This window comes from Bradysia coprophila (genome assembly GCF_014529535.1).
Source record: "Bradysia coprophila strain Holo2 chromosome IV unlocalized genomic scaffold, BU_Bcop_v1 contig_84, whole genome shotgun sequence".
NCBI classification, from domain to species: Eukaryota; Metazoa; Arthropoda; class Insecta; order Diptera; family Sciaridae; genus Bradysia; species Bradysia coprophila.
The window spans coordinates 6,084,614-6,090,613 of NW_023503376.1; positions in this window are offsets into that span (position 1 = coordinate 6,084,614).

Sequence of the window (6,000 nt, forward strand, 5' to 3'; positions counted from 1 at the left end):
CAATTGCTCTTAAAGCTCTTAAAATCACTGTTTAACATCGGCATCGTTTGTTATTATGCGAAAAAAAAGGAAAATAATTAACTCGCTTCGTCTGTGATTTATCGTATTTTGCTGAGTCAATATCGTTCGACTATTTTTTGCGTGCATTGTGAAAATTGCATGGAAGTTTAAAAAAGAGTCTCTGCACAGTTTACGCTAACCCTTGATTATAAACATAAATATTTCTGGCAACAGATCTGGTTGCGATGGTGATACATTGGTGCTGTAGAAGTATCGTGGGTTGACGTATTATTGTGACTTTTTTTCGCATGTATCGAAATAAATGAAAATTTTGGTATGCTTAGGTATACTTATGTGTTGCCTCGAATGATCTATGAAGAGAATAGAGGTCATGAGACATTCGTTCAACCCCCCGACCGTATACAATAATAATGTCTACGTTGGCAGCAATCGAACATATTATTTTGGATACACAAATAACGTTTGTCGAACATATAATTGAAATTCCGATCTGATGAAGATTTCCATTAGAAGCATTTTCATTTTGTGGTAATTTTGCCATGCCGATAAAAATATGGGTAGGACTTTATTTACATGTTTCTGAACACGTGCGACACCGTTCGTGTAGTGTAACGCATGGCGCAGTGTTTGCAAAACGTTTGAATAAATTTGTAAGTGTCTCTCTCATCGAAATTATTATTCGCCTGTCTCCGGTGTATACATTATTTATTGCAAATTCAATCGAGATGCGAATACGAAAATGACAAGCTAATGGTGGTGACTTGTTCCATCCATGGTTCCATTTTGACTTAATACTGTTGGAGTTGTCGATATGCTGCACAAGATTATTGGAAACAGCTTTGCAACCCAGTCAGTATCCATCTGTTGTTGACTAAGACGAAAAAAAAATAGCGATAAACTCTGACTAGTATCACCGTATATAACGAGATTTATGTTCAAAACTATTGAAGTACAAGATTTTTCATCAAACTTTAGGAGATAACGCGATATTATTACCGTTTGTAATGGGAACTAAGTGTTGAGTTATACCTTTTTGAGCTGGTGTTTTATCAGTCTTGAAATCTAAGTTCCTTCCGACACGTGCCTAAAGTCCTAATTAGAAGCATTTTTGTTGATTTCAACACAACTAAAAGAGCTAGTAAAAAAATAGTGAGTTTTCATTGACATTTTGCCACCAATTAGCTTTGCAAGCTTCATAGTCGAGGGTCATGGCTGATTTTAATCGAATCAAACTTATCTGAAATCTAGCGACTAGATCCATCAACATCAAACGGTCCAGTTTATTGTTGTTGGTGGAAAATCATGTTGGGTACAGAAAATGGATCCAAATATAACGGTTTTGTCGTGTCATTTTTTGGGTAAACGCTCAACGCCTCGAATGGTGCGTGAACCCGATGGAACCTGTTGCGCATTCAATTATCATTAGCTATTTTTTTTTCTCTACTAGCCACATGTTATCAACCACAATCAGTTACCATTAGATAGTTTTTCCTCCACCTGTTATCGACAACAACGTCAAAAATGGGGGATGAACTCTAGTGTTTGTAGCCTTATGTTGCAAAATGTGTGATGAAACGAATCAAGTCAAAGATTGTATTTCCAGAAACACTTTAAACAAATGTTAAGTAAACGACATTAGATCGTCTATTGACAGCTAAATACATAAATACTTAACAACTAGGTCAGGTGGGTCAGGTCCATTGACTAACTAAATTTTTCAATCATTGCAGTCTCAGTATTCGTGCCACTTTTAAATAATAAGCTGGGTGTTTTTAAGATCACAAAATTATAGTCAGATGAAAAAGTGATGCAAGAATGATCTATTTGCTACATCATTAATTGTGCATCTCTTTTATCTTCAGTGGCCGTTTGAAAAACTCAAATTTAATTTAATTTCTTGAAGAAACAAATAGAACAATGAGTTGAAGGTTCAGCGAGCAATGTTTTACTCCCACTAAATTTGAGTCTACTAAAAAGCGCTGAACATATGGCATATTTCTTGCCTACCTCTTGAATAAATTAAACTTGTGTGAATTACGCAAAATTCATATTACTTCAAATAAGCCTGTTAGGATGGGAGAAATTCTTTTAACCTGATATAGATGGCAAGTATATGACCAGTATTATTAGCGGATCTATAACTTTCATCGATCAAAGTATTTTTAATCTGTTGATTTCAAATCTTGTACTTCATTTTTTTAACATGCAGTTTGCTATATAAAGGACCATATTAACCAGAGCTTGTCTTTATTTTTGTCGACGTTATCGATAGCAGATGAACTGAGCAGCCGTATATGACAGGTTGTGAATACAATTTACGCATAAATTGTCTTAGATTCCAGATTAATAGTGCAATAAAAATCCAATCTTCGCACTTAACCACATGAATTGACTTACTGGTCTGAACCACATAAAAACATTTAATATCCAGTTAATCCATGCATAAACTTACCTTCGAAACTCTCTTTTCGCAACTAGATTAGATTAGATTAGATGGGAGGGTGTAAGCCCAGCACCTAAGCCTCAGATGGGCCTGTTGTGCTATTGTACAAGTCTCTTGATCATATGTACTGTGATTTTACATCATATCTCTCCCGACTTAGATTGTTCACAAATCGACCGTGTGTTAACGTCCCATACGTTGTGAATTCTCCAAGCCGTGGGTGGTATGCGAATACCACAACCATCACTAATTGACCTGTACATTTTCCCAAAGATGGCGCTATCAACATTGTCATGTTGTAGCTCTTTCTACTATTGACATTATGTCGATATGGTTTCTTTTATGGAGAACGCGAATGTTGGGTTTTTTGATATTTCCGACTTTGTTACGGTTACGGCTATTAGTTTTAGGTAATAGCAAGTGTCTAATCACCATAGGCCATGAGTTGCCTCTTCGTATAAATCGCCATGCCACCATGTGACTGAACTCGTTCTGGCGTTGCAGGTTGTACCGTTTGAATGATTCGTATTTCGTCATATCCCTTGACATCCATACAACGTATCAATCAATAGATCTGTTAAACCTCGCGGTCATTTTGGAGTACAAGATAGTTTCTGTATCTTGGGATTGTACCACAGCAAATTTGTAAAAATTTGCTATGTGGTTTTGGGGTGTCAAATGAGAACCCGAGGCGTTTGTACCTTACCTGCACTAAAATTGACTGCCAGATGCCATACGGCAATGTGTCATTTTCGTACATTAATCGAGCACGTAATTTAGCATTAGCTTCTGGTAGAGTCGATTGTTAATCCGTACACCGACGCCACGAAGCACATGTTAAATAACAAAGGAAATAACACAATTGTTGATATCGCACAATGAGGCGAGAACGACTTTATTGATCAAAGATAAAATGACCTACGAGAACAACACTTTGACTTCGTTAATAAAACCTTTAAAATAATTTCACCATTTAACCATTACAGCAAAATAAAAACACCAAAGCCGTAAAAGTTGGCACAGAAATTAGACAAAATCGAAAATGAATTCACACACAGCCACACAAAAGAAACACTTTTAGAGAGCAACGCATAAACACGTCCGTTCTCTGTGACTGCCGTTGTCCAACCCAGTTTTCGCAACTAAGACCGAATGAAGTTATATGAAGATATGCCATGTCCAAACCACCTAAAACCATGTCTTTTTTAAAAATATGGCTAACAATTCGTACCATCGTACCATCTGTTCGTCTTTCAGTGTATGCATGTGTGTTCTTCTTAATGTGATAGGTACAAATAGGTAAAAAGTAGCTTTCCTCTCCAAGAATTTTCTTGTAAGAATATTCAACGAAAATTGCCCCTATACAAACTCAATTTCCAGAACTTAATAACTGCTCAACTAGCCAACGAAATTTTATGGTAATGAGAAGATAAAAAAATGTTGTGTACAGAAACCCTCCCATCTCACTACTTCCGTATTGCCCATCAACGAACTTTGCCTCATGATTTTCATGCTCCGTCGATTAAAACCAAAATTTTGAAACTCGGTTAAGAATTACTCGAAGTATCGCGGTAACAAGTGTACGGACTACTTTGCATTTAACTTTTTTTGCCAATGTAGAACATTTTCAAAATATCATAGTGAACGTAGCGTTACGGCATTTAAGGTTATTCTTTGTCATAAGACCCTGACTTTCAGTTAAGGGAATAATTGGGTTTGCTATTTTAAACTCGACTAATGAATTTCCTTATTTTATCAATCAAAATTTAGATGTATCCTTACATATGACTCATGCCGAATAATTCATTGTCTGTCGTTCTTTCAACCGTCCTTATTCAATCTATTTTTGTTGTTGAATTAAATATTCAGAATTAGGATATAATTCTTGTCGCTTAGCTTGGCTTAAATTCAGGAGCAAAGAATAGTTTCATCGAATTTAATTTCCTGCACCTGAATTAATGTATCGTAATCGGATTTCACGGCTGGTTTATATACATATTTAAGCCGATTTAAGGAATACGTTGTTTCATACAATAGAGTCTGCAAATAATCTTTAATTATTTTATGACTCATGTAAATACCATATCCAATTTGTTACGAAGAATATCAATATAATCCTCACAAAATAAATGTTACACAATATCAAAGTGCACGTCTTATTCCATGTGTATAATATTCTTTCGCCCAACATCATCTATCAAAACGATACTCAATATAATATTTGTGTTTCATCCAGCCTCCACGCACGTAATATTATCTGATTTTGTATTATCGCTCTGGTAAAATATCATTAAATTATTTGCTAAAGGAAAACAATTTCATTACGGAAGGCACAAAAGAAAGGTAACGATACATTTAACGGGGAATTAAAATGGAGATGGGGTGATATTTACAGAGAAAACGAATTTTTTTGCGGAGGGTGAAATTGTTTAATAATGTAAGGATTTTACCCTTATTTACATACAACAATGAAAAGTCGAGAGCGCTGGTATTATTTTAGAGTGTTTGGCATTAGACAACGTCTAATAGACATATAAGTTGAACATTATTTCCATTTTCAATATCATCAGCTTTTAGAAGTATGGAATGATAAATAATGCATGCAACTAAGGAAACTGGTGAAACTTCATCTGGAAAATCATACAAAAGTGTTGCATAAATAACAATTTCCTCCCATCCATAGTTTAACCGATATATTCGAAGAGAAGAGGCTTTTCTTAATGGGAAAGAAACTTACAATTTTTTGACACTTAAAAGGCTTAAACTCACTAACAAGCCTTGCCTTTTAAACCAATAACAAGTGAAATCTGGACCACCGGCTTAACGTGAGTGCCGATCTTCCGAACCACGCCTCGAAGTATGCAAATACTCTCTGAGTAAAGTTAATTGATATCTCGCCTAAATGTAGTCATACAAATTAATCGTATTTGGGTTACGTCACACGAGCCATTCAGTGTATACACATAGATCATCTTCAAGATACGGTACTTTCAGACGTAACCTCACTTAAGTTTCGTTAAATGTTTCGTTCATTCATGGATTTGTATGACATTTTTTGTTAGCGTGGATGGCATTTCTTAACGTGGATGGCAGTTCAAACGACCTTGAAGATGATCTATAGCATTGTAGCCACCTGACCCACTGCAACTACTCCAATTCAAATTATTGAGCTTGAGTAAACTTGAGTAAACTGAGCCAACCCGTCCGTTTAAGAAGCATACCTCGGTGCCTTCACTCATTATCAGGAGATTTTCAGGTTCTGTTAGTTCGTGATCTCTCGATAATTCCTCAGATCCTATCCATACGTCGCGCACTCATCTCATGAGTTTTATATTTAATTTTTTTAGTCAGTTTCTCTCCTATGCTGAAACTTCGGAAGCATTTGTTGTGAAAAACGTTGTGTTTAACCCAGGAAAAAAGTAATTGTATTTTCTCGGGTGAATTGTGGCTCTCACTACGCTCTGGCCACAAACACCCTAAAAATACAATTTCCAACTTTTCTTACCTCGTCGAACAAAGAACTATTTTACAATTAT